Source organism: Hyperolius riggenbachi, chromosome 1, assembly GCF_040937935.1.
Source record: "Hyperolius riggenbachi isolate aHypRig1 chromosome 1, aHypRig1.pri, whole genome shotgun sequence".
NCBI classification, from domain to species: domain Eukaryota; kingdom Metazoa; phylum Chordata; class Amphibia; order Anura; family Hyperoliidae; genus Hyperolius; species Hyperolius riggenbachi.
In genome coordinates this window covers 384,554,686-384,576,728 of record NC_090646.1, presented here as the reverse complement: position 1 = coordinate 384,576,728, position 22,043 = coordinate 384,554,686, and the positions used below count along the sequence as shown (strand labels likewise).

Genomic DNA, 22,043 nt, shown 5'->3' with positions numbered 1-22,043 from the left:
AATCCCGATCGGACATGTCGGATTGAATTGAATCAAATCGCACAAAAAATTGTATGGTGTAGATCAGGCTTAACAATCATTTTGGGTGACCAATGTTCAGCGTGGGGACCTTACAAGATAAGGTAACTCTCAAATTGACAGCTGCAAGGGCTCAAGCAAACAACCAAGCCAAATATGACACAGGTCAGGTTAGACAAAGCTGAATCCACCATTGAGGTGAGCAGAAACCTGTGTCTCAGTCACTGACATGAATGATGTGCGTCACTGATCTAAGTAGGCACAGTTTTGGTACCACAAAGCTGTGACCATGTTGGTTCCAGCACTCTTTCAGCATACTGAGCAGAATATATATTTGCCCTTGATGATCCTGACATGGTGTATCTGACCAGAACAGGGAGATTACAAACGACTGACGACAGAGGACTTACTACAAGAGCTATTGATTCCTTGCTGGTGATGTTACAAGCAGGTCATCCTTGTAGTTACTAAACATAGTTCAGTTCTTTGGAATAGGTGCGTAATGGAATCTGTGGAATTCAGGTTCTAGGCTTGGCATGTAAAGCAGCAAAACAGAAGGCATACTTTACTTTATATTTTTATAGTCATGGAAGCCTAGATTCAACAATATTGCTTTGTGCTGCTTAATGCTCAGATTCCTTGAGCAAAAAAAGTCTGCTTTTAATCCTGCTGCATTCCACATTCTTCGTTACAAACTGTACTGTATATACTGTACATTGATGGACAGGTAAATTCAAAGACATTCATAACAACCAGCTCTGCTGATTAAAGATTAAATTGGCTCCAGACCCAGACTATGCTGTAAGAATGGCAAGTATTTAGAGGAACATATTTTTTATATTTGCACATTGCTGGTACAGGTAAACGTATTCCTGCTATTCAAGGGAACTTGTCAACAACATAGTTCACCGCATGGTTCATATGTGCAACACAATTATATTGTGCTAAATGTGGATGGAAACTCTGTTATTTCAACTTTCTTGACCTTTTAATATGTGTGGATAAATTAGTTATCATTCTGAATCCTAGTTGCGCCAAAGGTGTAACTCCGCATGATATATTGCAGTTGTAAAATGCTAATACAGTCTCCTTTAAATCCTTGATAGGCACCATCTCTATTTGAGATGCTACTTTGTAGTAAAAAAAAAAAAACAATGGGGTATTGTTGCTTTCCTTTTAGTAAAGACAGGTACACATGCTACAGCAGTGTTGCCCTTAATGATCATTAATCGTAAGGGCAACTGTGTGAAATTAGGAACACTGCTCAGCTCTTGTGACTATCCAATATAGAGGGGAGGAAGGACAGCGCTGATGTGGTGGATGGCCTTAGGCAGCAGAGGTAAGTAGTAAAGCAATGCACTCACGTGGTGTCACCAGGGCAGTAAAGAAGCACATTGGAACTGGGCATGTGCAACATGCACAGTTCACAACTGGCACATGCCCAATGGAAGGTAGTGCTCATGCCCATCATTTCTTCATCGGCCATGAGTGCTTGCTGCTCTGCTTGGAGCTCAGGCATTCCTAGTGTCTATATGCTTGTGCACAGCCAAGGGTGCTTCTAGCCAACAGTATTCAACTGTAAGGGCAATTGGATACTAATATAGTGCAGAAGACTTAAGGAGGCATCCTAAAGTCAACAAGAACAAGAAGCAGTAACAGGTTTAGTACTTTGTAATTTTCCCCACTAATTATTTGTAATTTTTTAATTTACAATCACAAACACTGGTCCACATGACAGCCCAGGGGCCCCAGGTCTCTCTCACTCACTGGGGCCCCCAAACCACCATGCGACACCTAGAGGGAAGTGCGGGCAAGCCCTGGACCTTCACCTCCAGGGAACTCACCCCACCACCTCTAAACTGAATGCCAACTGCAACAAACACAATTGCTAACTTCCAGTCAGAGCAATATCCTGCCTTAATTTTTTTATTTACCTCAGGTATATTTTAAAGAAAAAGTGCAAGTAGAATGCAAAAAAAAATATTCAAGATGCCCATTTCTACCTTAATTGCCCTGGTTTCAGCATCAAGCTGTAATGATCCGCTCAGCTGGATGCACTGGCAGACAGCTGTTTGACCATTCCTCTAGTCTGTGGGCTGCAGGTCTCTGCAAGAGAGACCTGTCTTTCCATTACAAGTTTCTGGTCTGTTCTGCTGCTGAGGAATTTGCATACACTCGTTATGCAAATCTCCTACCTGCCTCCTTTGATGACTGGCAGTATAAAGAGCGATGTTTCCCAGAGTCCTTTGCTGGTCATAAGGATTTTGTCCTGTGTAACACGCCTGGAGTATCAGCCTTGCTCATTGTTTGAAGATTAGTTTAGAGTAATTCCTGAAACAGCACTAGGCAGATTCCCTAGTGCAGTTAGGATTGCATATTTGTTTTGTTTGTCTGTTGCGATTGTTCTGTCCCAGCGGTGGTCGACAGGAAGTCATTCTGATCTTGGTTCTTGGAGTATAGCTAGAGCAGCGGTTGCTACCAGCCATCTCCTCTATCTGTCTTGCCTGGATTGCACTAGCCTAGCGCTAGTGCTGTGGATCCGTCTGATCTCCATCTCTCTTCCTATTCTTGGATCGCACTCGCCTCTTGCGCTAGTGCTGTGGATCCTATCTCTCACTTGTTTCTGTTTTCGTGTATCTGTCTTGTCTGCTACGAACGCTTGCTGGAGGCTCGGTGAGGTAACCGTTAAGCAAGCGCTCGCGTCCTCTGTTTCATGTTTGTCTGTCGGTGGTTAGTTAGGCGTGCTTGTCTCTATTGTGCTTATCACGTGGAGACCGCGCATAAACGCGTGCACTGTTGCGAATGAGTGCGGTGTTCGCGTTTAGCTAGCGTTTGTTATTTTCCTTATCTCCTCATTGTATTATTTGCTGTGCCTTTGCTACTCTCGTGTTCTGCCTTGCTGTAGCCTTGTGTCACCTACTTCATATCTGCTGTTGTGTATGCACCGTCGCGTGTTGGCGACTAGTTTGGTGCACACACATACAATCTGTCCCTGTGCTCATTCTCTTCCGCAATCGCTTCTCTTGCGATTGCGTTCTCACTTGGGTTCTTCTGTTGTGTGTCCACCGTCGCAGGTGGCGGCTAGATTGGTGGACAGACATACATTCCTCATCTGTGCTTATTCGGTCTTGTGTCGCTGTTAGCAATCGCCATCTCCGTCGATTGCCTTCTCGCTTTGTCTTCCTGGTTGTGTGTTCATCATCGCAGGGTGGTGACTAGTTTGGCGAACACACATACCTATCTCTGTCGCTTTGCTCTCCTTCAGGCCTATCTTGCCCTGCGTTTCTTCCCTTCATGCAATTCCTGTCTGGCGTGTGTGGCAGGGCAGAGGAGCTGTTCCTCTGCACTCCACAGCTCCACCTGCCGACAGGAATTTCCCTCTACAGGTGCATTGCACCTTTTGCTGGGTTCCCTCAAATTACACGCTTTTGGAGGATTTCCGCAGTGTCAGCGCACGTCTTGTGCGCTGATCACGGAGAGAATCCCACAATCGTTACACAAGCATTATATATAAATATATATATATGGTAGATTGCTATATATTGATGAGTAACCCCGCCCTCCCAATGATTCTTAGCTTAGGTTATGTTGTCTCACAGCCTTCTGCCCTAGAGCACTCTGGGGATCAGGAAATTATCCTACTCACTTCACATATGAAAGAAATAAAATTTCCACATTGGTTAACCTTGCCAGCAGTAAAGTTGCCGGCATCACTGATAAATTAAAAAATGTAACTCAGGGTAATGTAAGTATTTTTTAATGAAAAAAAATAGACTAAATAATTTATGCATGAATATTATAAAAAATAAGCAATTTTATTAAGTTATATTCAGTAAAATTCCTCTTTAGATCTTTTGAAGGCCTAAAATGTAGGGAACAATCAGAACATTTGTTGTTATTTGTTAAATAAGGATGAATATTAGTCATGTCTAAACAACATTACATGATGAGGTAGGTATAGTTGCACCTTCTGTAGGTACTGCATACCTACCATACATTTTTCAAGAAAGAATCATGGGCCAGCAGTAACAGTAGCCTCAGAAGGGGGCTGCATTAGATACTGAGTGATATATGTTGAAGCATCAAAAACAGTAATATAAAGAAAAGTTGGATGTCTCAGGCTGAACTTTAAACAATAAATGTAAAATGTGTCAACAGTGTAATGGTTAAAAAAAAACCCAGTTTTATAAATGCCTATTGTTCGCACCCTCAAAGGACCCAACACTGCCAGTTATTAGTTTATATCAAAAAATTCAGAATAGGATAACCAGATGAAATTGTCATAGAAGTAGCCAGAATCATGCAAAGTAGCACCAATGGAGTCACTCACTGTGATTTATATCCATAGAGGGAAACACCATTAAGTATTCACAGATTCCAGCAATGCATGATGGTAACTACACAGATGAACATCCCAGATGCAGATATCAGATTACCATATAACATGGTGTAGTCCATTACAGCTGATTGAATCTCAGCAATGTTTAGACCATGAAGAGAAGTCTAACTGCATATTTTAATTTATCAGTTACTGGATGCATTCACTGTCAAAGTTATATGTTTGCATACACTTTGCATGATTTTTTAATAACTTTATAACTCCCGCATGGATTGTATTCAAATAAACTATATACTGTATTTTGCTTATCATCTAGGTCATCTTCTTTGTGTATTATTTTCCCAACAATGTTTGTTTAACTTTTTATTGACTGTACCGCAGTTCCAGTGTGTACACTTTGTTAACAACTGGTAGCATTGCCTTTAAATTGGTTAATTTGAGCCAATAATTTAGTGTAGCCTTCCTCAAGTTTCTTACGAGTTGCCTGAATTTTTGCCCTTCCAGACAGAACTGGCGTGACTGGAACATATAGACAGGCCTTGTTTACACATGCTGTTTTATTGCTGAGCACAAATTCATAGTCAAATCAAGTGCAGGGGTTTGTGATGACCATTCCAATACCTTGACCTTATTGTCTTTAAAGGGAACCTAAACTGAGAAGGATATGGATTTTTCCTTTTAAGATAACAGCAGTTGCCTGACTCTCCTGCTGATCCTGTGTCTCTAATACTTTTAGCCACAGCCCCTGAACAAGCATGCAGATCAGGTGCTCTGACTGAAGTCAGACTGGATTAGCTGCATGCTTGTTTCAGGTGTAAGCTGTCTGTGCCTGTCCTCCCCCCCCTTCTGGAGTGATGTGTGTGAGCCAGCCCTGAGCCCCACAGCTCGGGGTGACCCATGCGTCACTCCTTTCCCATGCAGTGCCCCGAGTCGATGCGCAGCAGCAGAACGCAATGGACGTTGAGGTAAGTGCCTGTTTTTAAATTTTTGGGAGATGGGTGCGGAAGGCCCCTCCCCGGCGCCGGCCACACTTGGGGGGGGGTCGTCTGCGCTACCCAGCCTCCTCCTCCGGGGTGTCGCTGTGGTCCCTAGGCAGTGAGAGAGCCTGGGGCCCCGCAGCCCCCTCGGTGGTATGGGGGCAATGGGAAGCCTCCCCGAGGCGCTCCTGGATAGTGCTGTATAGCATGAACTAATTCCCGCAGGGCAACCGCTTCGTGGTATTGGTTTTTGACCCTGCAAAGTTTGGCATGCGAAAGCAGATGCATTTCTGCGTGAGCATGTCTCATGGTAAGCCATTTTAGCCAGATTTGCACAGCTAGACTTGAAAGGGTTAAGCTTGGTGTAGAGCACGCATACATTTTCTTGTGATTGAGCTTGTTTCAGGTGTGATTCAGCCACTACTGCCGCCAAAGAGATTAGCAGGACTGCCAAGCAATTGGTATTGTTTAAAAGGAAGCATCCATATCCCTCTCAGTTTAGGTTCCATTTAAGTTTTGAGGTATGCATAGAGACATCGGGCTCTATTCACCATCACACATGCGGAAAGAGATTTTTTACCGCTATATTACTGCCAGTGATAATTTACGCATTTTTTTCCACATTCACTAAAAATGTTCCGCATGTTTCCTGCATGCGGGAACAATGCGTAAAATTTTTTGGGAAACATGCGTAATTACATAGTAAAACCATGCAGAAAAAAGTGGCATTAAAAAACTTGTCCAAAAAAAAAAAAAAACATTCAATAATAATTCAAGGTTCAGCAAACCCAGCACTCAAGGCTCCAGACTCCATCTAAGTCAATGGGAAGCGAAATATATCACCAAGAACTAGTAGGTGATAAAAAAAATCGGTAGTTAAGTCACAAATAAGGCGCCCCTTTTTTTTGTGAATTTAGATTTTTTGCAGGAACAACCGACTTCTGCTGACTTTTACCGCATTTTTTACGCATGCGGATAATTAATGCGTAAGTTTGTACGCATGCGGTAAATGTTCATGCATGCAATTTTGTGAATGTCAAGATGGTCTCATTTCAGTCGGGAATCTACCGCAAGTGCATTTCCACATGCGGAAAATGATTGTAAATAGAGCACATTATCCATTTGGTAGATTCATTTGTGATTCAACTTCCTTGCTAAGCTGTTGAAGTGTTTGCTACAGTACATCTACATAGCTTTCTTCCTCATAATGAACCATTTTCATTGAAATTTTCAGAATTCTCTACATTACAGCAATTACTGCTTTTAGGGCAAACATCGTCCACCCCGAAGGTTTAATATCATTGCAGTATGAGAGAATGAGCAGCAGTAATGTACACTCTCCCTTCACACCCCACCCAGTTATCCTTCTCTTACTTCTAAAAACACCAAAAAGTGGGCCTGAGTTATTCACAAGTGTTGGTCCAATGCGTATGTTTGGCATTAATTTGAAAAGGCCTCCTGGAAGAAAGGGCAGATATAGCTGATAAATGTGAATTTGGTTATTAAGGGGCACCAAGTACAGCCAATAAATGTGAATTCGGTTATAAAATGGCACCGGATATAGTTGATAAATGTATTTGTTTATAAAAGGGCACCAGATATAGCCAATAAATGTGAATGCGGTTATAAAAGGGCACCAGATATAGCCAATAAATGTGAATTCAGGTATAAAAGGGTGCCGGATATAGCCAATAAATGTGAATTCGGTTATGAAAGGGCGCCAGATGTAGCCAATAAATGTGAATTTGTTTAAAAAAGGGCACCGGATATAGTTGATAAATGTGAATTCGGTTAAAAAAGGGCCCAGGATATAGACAATAAATTAGAGTTGGGTTATGAAAGGGTGCCAGATATAGTTTGATAAATATGAATTTGGTTATAAAAGGGGACTGGATATAGCCGATAAACATGATTTCATTTATAAAAGGGCACTGGTTGTAGCCGATAAATGTAATTTCATTTATCAATGGGTGCCAGATATAGCCGATAAACTTGATTTCATTTATAATAGGTCATCAGATGTAGCCTGTAAACTTGATTTTGTTTATAAAGTGGTGCCTGTTTGTAGCCAATGAGTGTGAGTTCCATTTACAAAAGGCAGCGGATGTAGCGGCTATTAATCCTAACCCTAACCTAGTAACCTTAATACCCCCTGGTGCCTAATCTTTACGTCCCATGGTAGTGCCTAACCTTAATCCCCCCCAGGGTTTAACACATTTCTCTAGAAAGTAAGCTCCCTGTCCCCATGTGCCTTTGCAAACTGCACTCTGGCCTTTTTATGGTGGAGCACTGGCTTCTTCCTAGCTAAGCTGTCCTTTGGGTTAAGTCGATATAGGGCTTATTTTAATGTTGATCTAGGTAGTTGTCTACTGTTTCCTTCAAATATGTGTATTAATGGGGGCTCTCACTCTATAAAGAAAATTATCAATTGGTAATTAATGCTGATAAAGCCCATACAGAACAAAATAGCCTTAAAGTGTAACTGTCGGGCATAAAATCAAAAATTAATTCTTTATTTTTATCTGGTAAACAAGTAATAAGGATGCTAACCAGACAATCCAAAAGTTAAAAATCACTCTTACTTTTCTTATCTGTAAAACAACATTCCCCAGTTTTTCTGGCTCTTATTTGGCACATCTGCCGCACAAAGGAAGTTTCAGGGCATGCTGGGTTGTCTTTTTTTGCTGCTTTACTTTCCCCTCAGACTTAACTAATGCAGCCTGATTGGCTGAAGCCATTTTCCCTCCTGTTTTCCCCTTCCACACCTCTGTTCCTCTCTGATTGGCCAATATTTCTCATGCTGAGACAATGCACTTTTTATTGCAGAGCTGGGTGGGAGTGCCTGAAGACTGGGAGGAGGGCGGCCAATGTATACACAATCAGGCAGTGGAGAGTAGGGGAGGAAATTACATCAGGATTGGCTTCAAGATTGACACAATTAAAATGGAGACCCCTAAGAAGCATTTTCTCTCTTTTCACTATAGAAAAATCACTAAAATCAAAACATGGACAGTGCAATACATATGTTATGTAAGTAGAGCAAGTATCTATCTACTTATATATGTGTTTTTTTGGGGTTTTTTTTAGATAGTATGGCTGACGGCTCCTCTTTAAGGCTTTTTCCCTCTCTGCTGGGGACCAGGCATGTATGGTTCTCATATATCCGAGGAAGTCACGATGCTCCGTTGTCCGAGGTGATTAGAGTTGCCGCTGAACAAGGCGAGAGCCCCCACCAATACAAATATTCAGTGTATTTTTCTCCTCGCTTGTATTTTTCTATAGATATCACTGTACCCAGCATACAAGAGAGCTGCACCTGATATTGGCACTCTCAGATCGCTCTCTTAGGTGCTCTGCCCCTACATTTATTTATTTATCTATTGGTTCCTTCAACGTCTTTACAGAGTTCTTTGCTTTAGTTCTTAGATTGATTTGCACTTGCAAAGTATGTTCTTCTCTAGGAAAAGGACTATGTGTCCTTCCTGAGATTGTACCCACAAATTCTGACCCATCTTGTCAATGTGTTCTTGAAATATAATAACAAATATGTCATTCCACTCTAATATGAGGCGCTGTTGATGCACCTGTGGCATAATAGAATGTAGCATTTGTATAGCTTGACTCTGCCACTCGAATAAATCATATCTCCGCTTTCCCTAAGAAAAATAATCCTTTCTGGTTTGTGCAAATCATAATAGTTTCTGTAAAATGTAAAAGCCAAAAATAAATAGAGATTGTGACACTTCCTGTACCACAAACAGAAAAGCATAGAAAGTGGTAATTTACTTCTTATCTCTAGCTTGAAATCTTAATTCACTAGACAAATACTAATTTGCCGGCCATAAACTGCACTTGAAGGCTACTGTAGTAAACTTGGTCCTCTGAGGAAGTGGTGATATGGCCCTTAAGCATTCAACAGGCGTTTATTTGTGAAGCACCACTCTGATATGACCAACGGTATGGTTATTTATATATTGCATTTTTCATCACCTTACTGATACTGATGTAGGGTCACTATTAGTGGCATATTTTACTTGCTAAAGCTTTTTCTAACACAAAGTATAGTCTTCAAATAGCCATCTCCTCATCTATTTGTGGCTAAAGACTGTATGGTTTTAAACTGTATTATGGAGTGTTATACTTTGATATGGTGAAGCAGAACATAGAGTTCCTAGCTAACAGAGATGTGCAATCTTGATAAGTTTATTTAGCTCTTTGTTTTTGTTTTTTCATTATATTCAAAGGTTGAGCACACAATATCTTACTATCACCTTGCCCATTATTTTGGTATGGGTCTTTGTAGATGGATCCCTTAGTAACTGATATGGTGTATATGGAAGATAAAGTGACCCATTTTTGACCCCATGCTCTCAGGTAGAGAAAATGACGATATGGCTTGTGTTCACCTCTCAATTACATCTACTCTGCACAGTCCAGGTCTATTTCCAGTAACTTGTGACAGGTGCTATAGTGATTTTGAAGCTCATCAGCAGATAAAGATTCATCCATTGTGTACCTTGGAGGATGACCAAGCAGAAAAAGGGATCATATTCTATATTTCACACTTGATATAGGCTGCTTTGTGTCTGGTAACTAACAATGAAATCAAAAGCCATTAGTGCGGATCTCTTTTAACTATTACCACTGTTATCGGAACTTTTCTGTCAAATGTTTGAAAATTGCAAAATGCTCTTATTTAAAAACCACACTTAACTCTCCAAACTGTAACATTACTTTCCTGAATAAAAACAGAGCAAAAATCTTTTCAGCTTTGTTGGAATTATAATCAACCTGTTCAGGCTTTCATATAAAAATGGTGTGTGTAGCTATAGTCTTTCATCCCTCGGGAATACGTGTCTTTTTTTCTATATACGTTGTTTGAATTTATTTGAAATATGTTTTCCATCTCGGGCAAAGTGTTTTCAACTCCATATGCGGTTCCTGACGATATGTTTTCATTTTCTTTGCTGCTATTCTCACCTATTCTTGACTGATAAGGGTTTATATGTTACATGTGTCTCATTGGTTCCTCATCTCTGCATCCCTATCCATTTTAATTGAAGCCTAGGTGGTCCTGAACGGATGTTGTAATGTATTCTCTGTCATAGAATAAAATTACTTGTCCTGAAAATGTAAATTCAACAAGACTGGGTAGATCAAAGAGAATGCCTAGTGATAGATTCAAGAAATATTTAGTGGCTTGCGTAGCGCTTACTGTGGTGAAGAGTGTTCTGAGTGAATTATGGACTTAACTACCACAATTGCTGTTGCTGGGCTACTATGGGGTTTGATTACAGAGAAGACTGATCAGGACTTAAAGAGAATCTGTATTGTTAAAATCGCACAAAAGTAAACATACCAGTGCGTTAGGGGACATCTCCTATTACCCTCTGTCACAATTTCGCCGCTCCCCGCCGCATTAAAAGTGGTTAAAAACAGTTTTAAAAAGTTTGTTTATAAACAAACAAAATGGCCACCAAAACAGGAAGTAGGTTGATGTACAGTATGTCCACACATAAAAAATACATCCATACACAAGCAGGCTGTATACAGCCTTCCTTTTGAATCTCAAGAGATCATTGTGTGTTTCTTTTCCCCTGTTCTCATGCACTGAAGTTTCAGGCTGCTCTTTTCTTCCTGCAAACAGCTTTGCCCTTGTCTGTAATTCCTCAGTATGTGAAAGCCCAGCCAGCTCAGAGGACGATTTATCCAGCTTGTAAAAGATAAGAGAGAAGAGAGAAGCTGCCCTAATCTAAATAATACACAGGCAGTGTGCATAAAGGGGCCTGGAAGAGGGAGTTCATAGCAGAACCACAACACTGAAGAACTTGGCAGCCTTCCAGACACAGGCTGACAAGTCTGACAGGGGAAAGATGCATTGATTTATTACAGAGACTGTGATAGCAGAAAGTGCTGCAGTAAGCCAGAACAGATTAGAATAGCCTTTGGAACTTGTAGGATGATAAAAAACAGGATGCAATTTTTGTTACGGAGTCTCTTTAAAGTACATTTACATTCAATATTTTTATCTTCTGTTCTCCACAGAGTGCTTTTGAAAGCATTGCTGATCATTGGTTCAGGTTGGGTGCAGACTAGTTTTTACCTATTGATACAACCTCCTGAGGCAGGTTAACTGAGAAGAGAAAGGAGAGTTGGAGCCACTTTGTACAGTAGACACAGTAATAGTGCAATCTGTAGCTGAATGGATTTCACTGAAATTGCAATGGCGCTCTGAAAAAAGTGGTGCCATATTGCTTCTGCAAACACTAGTGATTGCAATTTGTAGTGGGTCTCAGCCCTCAGACAAGTTCCACTCTGCTGCCTTGACAGTTTCTGACAGGTTCTGTTGTTCCTTTTCTCTTCCCTTGTCTTATCAGACCTCTGCTGCTGCCCAGCCTTACCAGATTACTTCTGCTGTTCCTATCCAGTTTTACCAGATGTCTTCTGCTGCTATGGTTTCTGCTACTGTAAAGACCTTAGTTTTGGTAGCCTCCCGTGGGGGATGGGAGTCTGTGTTCCATGCTTCTCTCTCGTTTAGATGGAGTTGTTAGTCTTCTGGGTGCTGGTAAGGGCCTCAGTGTAGTTGCTGAAGCCTGAGGTTAAGCCTGCATGCAGGTAAGTACTACCTGTAACTATGGCCAACACCTGCATTGATTGGGTATCAGCATGGCTTTAGGGGATCCAGTCATAAGGACTTCCTGTTGGAATTGTAACAGCCATAACCCTGGGGGAAAGTAGCAGTAATAAAATGAAGCTATACCCCGTCTCACCTTCTGCGGGCACTGTATTCATAAACTGTACTGACTTTCCACTATTTACCAGCTTCTGCACTTGTCTGTGGTCTTGCTTTGCTTCATTTCACCTGCTGCTGTTCCATAATTTTACCCAACCTCCACTGTCTATCAACAGGTGAATTCCTGCACAGCTAGAATTGTCATCAAGCAAACCCCCTGTGACCTCATTCCCAGTTACAATCTATATTAGGTTACTTCTGCTAGCTGCTGTGCACTCTGACTCCTTGTACTGTTTCTGTTGTTCTACTCCTGGCTTTGCTCCTGTTCTCTGTATGTACTGTATGTATGTGTATGTGTATGTGTATATATATATATACATACATACATACATACATACATACATACATACATACATACACAGCATATGGTACCACAAATAAGCCAACTTTTTACACCCAAATGTTGGGTATAGAGCTGGGGGTTTGACTTATCTGCAGGTGATATATCAATAGCAGGGCCCCCCTATGCAGAGCTAGCATTAAAGTGCAGGTTGAAGCATATATACCTGTCTTCGCTCCAGCTTGCATCCACAGATCTACCCAACTTCTGAACTGGCCACTAGAACTCCAAACTTACTCCCACATGATAGAGCTTGGAGTTCTAGTGGCCAGTTTAGACGCTGCTAGGTAGATGTGGAGTCCAGAGTTGGAGCGAGGAGAGGTGCTTGATATAGTATATGCTTCTATCAGCATGCTCCAACACTTCCTCTGCATCGGGTCCAGGGAGCCACACTGGGAAGTAGGCTAATCAACGTCTTGAGGCTTTTGGCCTATTTATTAGGATGAAAGTGGGCGGGTTATCTACGGGTTGGCTTGTACATGCGATTTACAGTCTATGTCTTTCTATTTAGTTAAACACTCTTGTGACGTATTTGGTGTCTCACCATCTGGATATGCAGCACTGCCCTTGTAGTTTAAAACACTTATCCTTCATGTAATATAAATACTGCCAGGGCCGGGCCGACGCAGAGGCTGGACAGGCTACAGTCCCTGAGCGCTTCCCCTAGAGGGCACATTCCCCTGCATTCTCCCCGACTGCCCCATTCCTTTGCCCTCTCCCCTCCTGCTCTACGATCTTCCCTGCCACCAAACTAACTTTCTAGAGTCCCCTCAGTGTTCTCCTCCTGTTAAGCAAAGAGCTCCTGCCTGCTCTGAACTGTAACAACTGGGCATAGGCAAACGCAGGGGGGGGGGGGGGGGAATTACAGCTGCCCATAATCCCCCTCCCCCTCAGAACAGGGCTGGTGCAGTGTCTGGGGACAGGCACAAGTTGAGACACCAGAATATCTGCAGGCATCCGTCAGCTCACAGCACCGCCCCCTTTCTTTCACTGCTACAGTTGACTTTGGATGTAGCAGCAGCGTGTGTACAGAACATGGAGCAGCAGCATGTGTACAGAGCATGGAGCAGCAGTGTGTGTACAGAGCATGGAGCAGCAGTGTATGTACAGAGCATGGAGCAGCAATGTGTGTACAGAGCATGGAGCAGCTCTGGGAAACTTAACACAGTCAGGTATGAGCACGGCCCTGTGCCCTGCTGTGTGAATGCTTCAGTTTCCCCTTCATTACTAATGTCGGCTGTCGGCTATTATCTGTATCCAAACCGCTCCTGATTGATCCCGTTGTCGATCGGTCAGATGGGAAATTGCATTATGTGTGTACCCAGCATGATATCTTACCATATTATTATACTGTATTGTGCGTGGCTGAGGGAGACCTTTTAGAAATCCCCCCCCCCTTGAAATCCTGGATGACAAGCACAGCTGTGGCCTTGTGTTGCTAGGCAACATCAGGAACCCGACTTCTGCTGTAACGGAACTGGTGTCGGCTTCCTGCAGAGTTGCCTGGGGGAAGGGAGGAGGCTTTGAAAGAGACAGACAAATAAGTCAGAATCACATCAAATAGGTGTGTGTGTGTGTGTGTGTGTGTGTGTGTGTGTGTGTGTGTGTGTACGTTTCTGTCTGTGTAGTGCATGTAGTGTGTGTGTACAGTGCATGTAGCGTGTGCGTGTGTGTGTGTGCATGTGTAGTGTGTGCGTGTGTGCATGTTTAGCTACTTCAACATCTTCCCGGTCCCCTCAGTTGTGCTGATGACATCCGTCTAAAGTCTGCAACTCAGCTGAGTTACAAGACTACTGTGAATGTGCAGTCCCGGCCACACGCATCCCCTGATCACACTTCCATAGCTGGGAGCATTCTGTGCATGCATAGTTTTTTAAGACTGTAACTGCACTTGTGCAGAACGTTCCAGGCCATGGTACCATGATAAAGGAGGCGTGCGGCCCAGAATAGCGTTTGCTCAGTAGCCGACAACCCAGTTGTGTCACAGATTTCTCAGGAGGTGGATCGACCTGGAGGACGGCAAGGAAGTTGATGGACTAGAGGAGACAGGAAGATGCCCCAGGTACCTAACACTAATCTACCCCCTACCTACACCTAACACTACCATCAGCAAATACTGTTGTTAACCAGTATCTCCAATACTACCATCGTAGCTATTCCCGCCGCTAAAAGTACCCGCCACAGCTAGCAAAACTCCACCAGGGCTTTTTCTATTGTCCCTGATGCTACAGAGTTCCCCTACAGAGCTATTGTGTATCCCTGGTGCCCAAATGACTTAACATGGGTACCTATAGTTGCCCAAATTATCTCATGGGGGGGGGGGGGGGTGCACTTTGGAATCTCTGCCTCTGGTGCTGGGAAACCTCATCCTGACACTGAATACTGCTGTAGCAATGTGTTTATGCAGACTATTAGAAATAGGTCTTATGAGTTCTGACCATTGACACGCCACTGTCAGGCTTAGTACACAACTAATGGCATGTTCCGAGTGCACTTTCCTTCTACCGCAATTAAATTCTGTGCCTGATGTTTGACCACTTGACTGAAGAATTCCAGTGTGCATACTGATCTCAGCTTCTGCTGAACAGTCTCTGAACATGGCAGATATGTAGCTGTGACTTCAGTACCCAAGAATCATGTAATTGTTTCAAAAATATTTACATTGCCTGGAGGGATAGTAAAATGAGGTAAGCCCTCTAGTTCTCACATTGCTTCACGTAATCTCTCCTGACTTTACTTTGATTCCCATTATGGATCTTTTACAAGACCCTTTCCAGATGCATTGTGTGAAGAGAAAACATTCATTCTATGGAGACGTCAAATGCAAAATGATGTGGTATATTTCTGGGTGTTTGTTTTTCTATCAGCGTTTTAAGCTCTCTTGTTTGTTGATAAATGAAAATTTGGGATCCTACACTTCTGGTTGTCTACGATTTTGCTTTTACTTTTGTTTATTTGAACTGTCCTTTGCTACGTCATCTCATTGTTAAATTAACAGTGCAGAATGGTTGTCCTGGCAGCTATGTGGAAATGTGCATGATCAAGCTGGAAATTAGAAGCACGTATTTAGCAAGAAGCAAGATTAGGAAAATGATATAGGTTATTTTTGGCATTTCAGGTGTATGGCAGTGTAACATGTGGTTTGCAGAGTGTAAAATACTGTAATTGATGGAGGAATTATACAGCTGAACACAGTATGGCCACCCATACACCGCCTGAAATGTGCATGGCATATAGGAGGCTTTAGCATGACACAGTTAGTTTTATAACAAACAATAAAATAAACTCAGCTGTGTAAAATAAGAGATTTCAGCTTTGATTAACTACACTACTCCTGTGAAGGCCATGTGTCATTGTTGAAATATGTGGACGTAATGATAAACTGGGACTTAGAAGTACAGAGGAAATATACCATGGTGATATAACAACGTTCATCTGCCTTCTGCTGTCATGTCTGACAGGACAATATTTAGGCCCCTTTTACTCTTATTGTGTTACCTTGCCTTGCTTCCACCTAACACATTTCCTCGCAATGGCCATTTCAGTCAATGGAACATAAAAAGATGAGTGACAGCGCTCCTCTCCTGTAGCTCAATTCAATACCTGCAAAAAATTAAAACATGCTCCACATAGTGCATTACTGTATATATACACAGAATCTCGTTACTCCCAGTGACAATAAGTGCAGCACACGTGATCATTCAGTGCTAAAGCCACAAATCCAACTTCCCAGTATATTAGCCGCTCACCGGATAAAATCCACCTCACATCCAGGTGGGTCTAGCGTTTTTGTGATCAACCAATGACTAGGCTCTTAGGCTCGTTCCTTCCAGATAATAAAGCTTTAATCCAGATTCATATAAAACACAAGCAGATAAAAAATCCTCATAGCGTAACTTGATAAAAACAAAGTATGCAGCCTGCGCTATACAGCGCACTTACTCAATCCTGGTGAGTGTCGCGCTTATCGGGTTGATTAACCCAGCGGTTATCCCTCATGTGGCGTCGGCGTCCCGCTCCTCCACCGTGGTGTATCCGCTAGTTTACAATTTTAGATCCCGGCCAGCCGGCGAATGTTTCCGCACCTAGTGACGTCAGTCACACCTGACTCCGCCCTACGCGTTTCGTCCAATGGACTCATCAGGAGCTGACGTCACAGGTGCGGCCGACGTCTTTTATGCCACTAAGTCCCACCTCTCCCTTGATGGAACGCATTGCGTCATATGACAGCGTAATTGGACTATCACTTCCTTTCTTTTGTTTTTCTTTCAATCAACTTTATTTGGAGGATTCCCCCCGCTCAATTCTATTTTTTTTAGCGCCATCTAGTGACTTTTGCGCTAACTGCTCTTATATTTTTGTTTAGATAGCTGGATTTAAAAGGTTTTTTCTCTAGAACATGCCTAAAATTAAATTAAATTCATAAACATAGATTGCCGAATGCCCTCATGGTGATCTATTGCACTTTTGCTACACCCCCCGGCCCCTCGGGGCTAGTGTATTATATGTTTATTACATCTGCCTCTCCAACCCCCAAATAATGACCTAGAATATCTATATATCATTATGATGGGCTGAGTCTATTTAAACCGCTGGGTCAAACTCCCTTTTGGGACATAATAGCAAACCAGTATGTATCTACATAGACAGTTTATGTATGCCCCTATTGCCTCTGTTTACATGCCCCCACTCTACAATAGTGGTTGCCACAGAGGGAGAGTCATGTGACACCCTTGTTAGACTTTTATTTACTATGTGCCTCCTTGAGCTCTACATTTCCCATATCCCCTAGATCTGTGTGGTGCTGGGTCCCCTTCGTGTACATAGGGTGACAGGACTCTCGGCATTGCAACCTTTCACCATTTTACCTATACCCCCAATGTATTCTATTAAATATCGTTGCTAATAAAACAGTTGAGATCAAACTCTACGTTTAAACCTCCTGGTACCAGTGTTTTTAAATAGTATATCCATTGGCCTTCCGCTTGGGAAATGTCCTTCACTAAACTGGAGCCTCTCCACTTCTTAGTGTGTGCCTCTATCCCCATGAACCTCAAACCAGTGGGATCACAATTATGAAACATCCTGAAGTGGTTGGAAACATTATGGGAGATTAGCCCTTTTCTTATGTTGGCCACATGTTCCCCCATTCTTTTGTGCAATTTCCTTGTGGTCCGTCCTATGTATTCCAAATTGCATGGACACCATAGGATATAGATGACTCCCTTCATATTTCATGTGATACATTGTTTGATTGGGTGTTGTCTGCCCGTGTTCCTAGATACAATGGAGGCTCCTCTTTGGGGTTTTGCCTCCGAGCACCCCCGGCAGCCCCGACATGGGAAGAAACCTTTTTGCCCCAACAAGTCTGTTTCCCTTATGCGTGGGGGATCAATAAAGCTTGAGTCCAACTGGGATCTAAGATTAGGGGCTTTTTTGTATATAAAACCTGGTCGGTTCGGTATGACCCCATTTAGGGTGCCATCTAATTGCAGGATATTCCAGTGTTTCCTAAACAGACGCTCCACATCCTTATGTTGGGCATTATAGTCCAACAGGATATCGAACTCTCTGCTTTTCCTTTGATTAACATTGTCGTCTCCAGCATGGTTTTCCAAAAGGGTCCTTCTGTCTATGGTAGCTATTTGGTTAACCTGACGCTCTAGGTCCATACTCTCATAGCCTTTTTCAATAAATCTGTTTACCAATGTCTGGCTTTGCTGCTTGAAATCTGCAATATCAGTGCAGTTTCGTCTTATACGCAGCAGCTGGCCCTTGGGAATGTTGTCCAGCCACCTTCTGTGGCTGTTAGAGTCAATGGAACATGGCAGCCTTCCTGCGATGTACCAGAAGTGCTCCAGCTGTCGCAGAAGCTGCAAGTGTGCCCAGCACCGGAAGTCAATGGTAAAGTGCAAATTTTGAATTTTTGGTAGGTTTGTGGTGCGCATGCGCAGATACATATCATATTTTCAGACAACGTACTTTCTGTCCAGCAGTATTCTTGTGACTTAAAAGTGTGACGTTTTGAAGGCAGATTTCCTCCAACTTCCCTGTCAACACATTCTGCTGCATATACTTAAAGCGGACCCAAACCAATTTTTTTTTTATTCTAAATATTTAGTTGCACCACTCTGACACATACAAAGATAAATAAACACTCCTTCAAGCCGATGAGCATTTCAGTGCATACTTTTCACCCTTCTCTTTTCATACCTAGAGTTATACAGGTGGCAGCCTTTAGCAATCCCTCCATTGCCGGACACCACCTACTCCAGAAGTTTGCCGGATTCTGTCCCGGCAATATGAAAGGAAGGGAGGGGTTCCTCCAATACATGTAAAATATTTTATATTTGACATCATGCAGCTGAAAAAAGGCTGCTATTTATTATTATGATTTAGAAAATAGATTTTATTTCTGAAATCTTGTATTTTTAATTTGGGCCCACTTTAAGTGTGTGCAACTGTGCGCTGTGATGTGGTGCAGTAGACATATTGCTATTCGCAAAAATTGCATTGCACCAAGTGTCAAAGTACCCATAGAGAAAAGGCTTGTTTGCTTGCAGATATATGTGCAGACTCACTTATATTTAAATACATTTATATTGAAGAGGACGCAGTGATTTAACAAGTAAAGTGCAAGCAAACGTATACATTCATGTTAGCGCTCCTCCCTAAGGTATGTTTGTAAAATAAGTTCTTTATGACACTTTTAATTATACTAAGTGACTAAGGGGTGCGTCCACTTAACTGCGGTAGCTGAACAACATGTAATGCCTTACCACACAATGAGTAGAGCAGAATGCAATACATTACATGTTATGCATTACACTCTACTCATCCTTCGCAAGGCCTTACGCACATTATTTTGCTTACCGCAGTTTAGTGAATCTACCCATAAGGTCCATACACTTATCCAGCCCTGGGAACAGGTTGTTCAGCATAACTGAAATGGGGAGTAATTAGTGGATGCTGTGAATCGCATGCCTTAGAAAGGCAAAAAATTATAATAAATATGCAGTGTAACCATTTAGTAATAAGAAAGCAATCGGCTCATAGTAAACATATAAAAAAATAAAATATACACAATTATCTATCTGTCCACTTTTCTTATCTAACTATCTGTTTATCTATCTATCTATCTATCTACCCACCCATCTATTTCTCTATCCATCTATTTCTCTATTTAACATGTTTTTGCATTTTTTTTTCTAATAAAACAAAGTGAATAGGTATGTGATAAGCATCTACAATTCTGAAACCTTCATTTTAAAATGCTCTGTTATTATAATGTACAGAGACTTTGTCAGCCGGGTGTCTATGATGCCATCTGCACCTTAGTCACACTACACTAGTGACTCCACCTTCTCCAGTCCATCTAGTTCACATGTGACACAACAATAGTGGATCAGCTCTGTTATTGGAGAAGAAGCAACACGTAGGAGCTTAATGATTTCAAGTAGACTGTAGATATGGTAAAAGCCCCTTCCCTTAAACCCAGTCCATCCCCTTAATCATTAATGAATAATTCCGTAAGTCATTCATATGTCTTGGTTCCACAAAATCCCAAGATCTGAAATGGGATGCTAGTATGCTGACATCATCAAAAAATCCCAGCAAAGGATGTACCTCATTATGCAGCTGGGAAAATCAGCGTACCAAAGATATTAACGGTAGAGTTTTACTATATTTTACCATCACTGAGTAAGGCTTTTTTGTCTGTCTAATTTGGTTAATACACCATATGGGAGAAGGTGAGACTGCAGCACATCAAACATTCAGCAGAAAGGATGATTGGCTACAGCTTACCTTCTCTAAAACATTTCCACAACAGCAGGTAAGAGAAAAGCAGGCAGAATTCCCACTAACCCAATACAGTATACCCTATCCACACCATTTCCATATCTTACCTGCAGGGGTGAGATACTGCACTGTCAAGATAATATCTTCCATGCACAGAAACTGCTTTTTTTCTCTCAGTAGCCCTGCAAAAAAAACAAAATAAAACAAAAACACTGTAGTTCTGCTGATGAAATATGGAGAACTTCACCACAGAGCTGCATACTTGTAAAATGAATGTTTTACATTTTGTTTACTGTTCCTGTATTGTTTGTTTGCCCATTATATAATCTATTCATTGAGCAATTGTGAATGTTCATACCTGTCATCCTAATTGGCTAATAAAGTCTGTTTTGTTTTTTTTTGCTCTGATGTATGTGTTATTTGTACTGCTAGCAAACATTTGTCATTTTTATACATACATCTAGGGACTTGCACCATTCTACATGTGGGGCATAAGTTAAATAAGTTTTACATTTGTCCTTGAGTAAAATCCATTATAAATGTATTTTTCCATTGTTTCTTCCATTAACATTAGGCAGTAGAAATGTGACAATTCTTAGGAATTCGGTTATTTACAAAAGCACTCCCTGGATGTCAGTGGCACACTCCAACTGCCAGGATAGTGTGCACAGGAGGAGAGTAGCTTTCTAGGAGGACAGTACTTTGTATGGTTCTGATCCAGCTCTGAAACATGCCTGAAGAAGAAACTTAACGTTTTGAAAGCTTGCAAAGGGATCTTGTACAGTTAGTCATTAAAGAGAACCCGAGGTGGGTTTGAAGAATATTATCTGCATACAGAGGCTGGATCTGCCTATACAGCCCAGCCTCTGTTGCTATCCCAAACCCCCCTAAGGTCCCCCTGCACTCTGCAATCCCTCATAAATCACAACTGTGCTGCTGACAAACAGCTTGTCAGAGCTGGCTGTGTTTATCTCTATAGTGTTTGCTGCTCTCCCCGCCTCCTGCAGAACTCCAGTCTCCGCCTGCATCCCTTCCCTCCCTGCTGATTGGGGGGAAGGGACGGGGGCAGGGACCGGAGCTATGCAGGAGGCGGGGGAGCAGCTGAGACTGACACTACAGATGTAAACACAGCCTCACAGCATGGCTGTGATTTATGAGGGATTGCAGAGTGCAGGGGGACCTTAGTGGGGTTTGGGATAGCAACAGAGGCTGGGCTGTATAGGCAGATCCAGCCTCTGTATGCAGATAACATTCTTTAAACACACCTCGGGTTCTCTTTAAAGGTATAACCTAAACAACTTTTGTTGTTATGTCTTCGGATAGCTTTCTAGTACCATTGTAAAGTTCCTTTCCAAGGAGTGCTTTTGAAAAGACTAAAGAAAATACTGAAAATGCCCCATGAGGCAATGTGCTAGTCCAAAATCACATGTATTTTACTTTTAGACATTTTCGAAACAGTTTTACTTTAGGTACTTCCTCCACTGGAGCATTTAAGTGATGATACAAACCTGAGCTAAACTAATTTTCAACCTCACCTGCATGATATATGACAATAGCTGAAAGGTTAGTGAATGTAGCATGTACTCAGGGAAAACGTTTTAAAGAAATGCAGATTGTTGTCAACTCAAAATTCAATTGAATAAGATTCTCAGTGCTGGCTCATGGAACTGCAGACCAAGTCCACTAACCTTTCAGCAGCTCTTGCCACAGTCTGGTGTAATCCAAGTAATGACATTTTCCAATGTTTTGGTGAGTGAGACCCATGGTATCAGTGAA

At 42.0% G+C, this 22,043-nt stretch overlaps 2 protein-coding genes across 4 annotated transcripts in view; one reads left to right on the top strand and one right to left on the bottom strand.

The window, feature by feature from the left end:
- The window catches only part of SAXO1 (stabilizer of axonemal microtubules 1), a 118,753-nt gene that overhangs the window by 69,718 nt on the left and 26,992 nt on the right, over positions 1–22,043 (top strand). The window lies entirely within an intron of this gene.
- ADAMTSL1 (ADAMTS like 1) overlaps positions 20,389–22,043 on the bottom strand; it is a 529,495-nt gene continuing 527,840 nt past the window's right edge. For both annotated transcript variants that reach the window (XR_011020540.1, XR_011020539.1), the window contains one exon: positions 20,389–20,449. The gene's annotated coding sequence lies outside the window, so the exon portion shown is untranslated. The remainder of the gene's footprint in view (positions 20,450–22,043) is intronic.